Below are 226 nucleotides of genomic sequence, written 5' to 3' on the forward strand. Positions count from 1 at the left end.
TTTTTTTTTTCATTTATTTCAATAGATTTAGGGCCTACAAATATTTTTTTGTCACATAGATGAACTCTGTAATGGTGAAATCAGGCTTTTACTGTACCTGTCACCAGAATAATGTACATGGAACCAGATAGGTAATTTTTTATCCCTCATCCCTCTCCTATCCTCCCCTTCTCAGTTTCCAATGTCCATTATACTACTATTGTATGACTACACACACACACACACA

This window comes from Propithecus coquereli, unplaced genomic scaffold, assembly GCF_000956105.1.
Source record: "Propithecus coquereli isolate 6110/MARCELLA unplaced genomic scaffold, Pcoq_1.0 Scaffold7, whole genome shotgun sequence".
In the NCBI taxonomy this organism is placed as follows: Eukaryota; Metazoa; Chordata; class Mammalia; order Primates; family Indriidae; genus Propithecus; species Propithecus coquereli.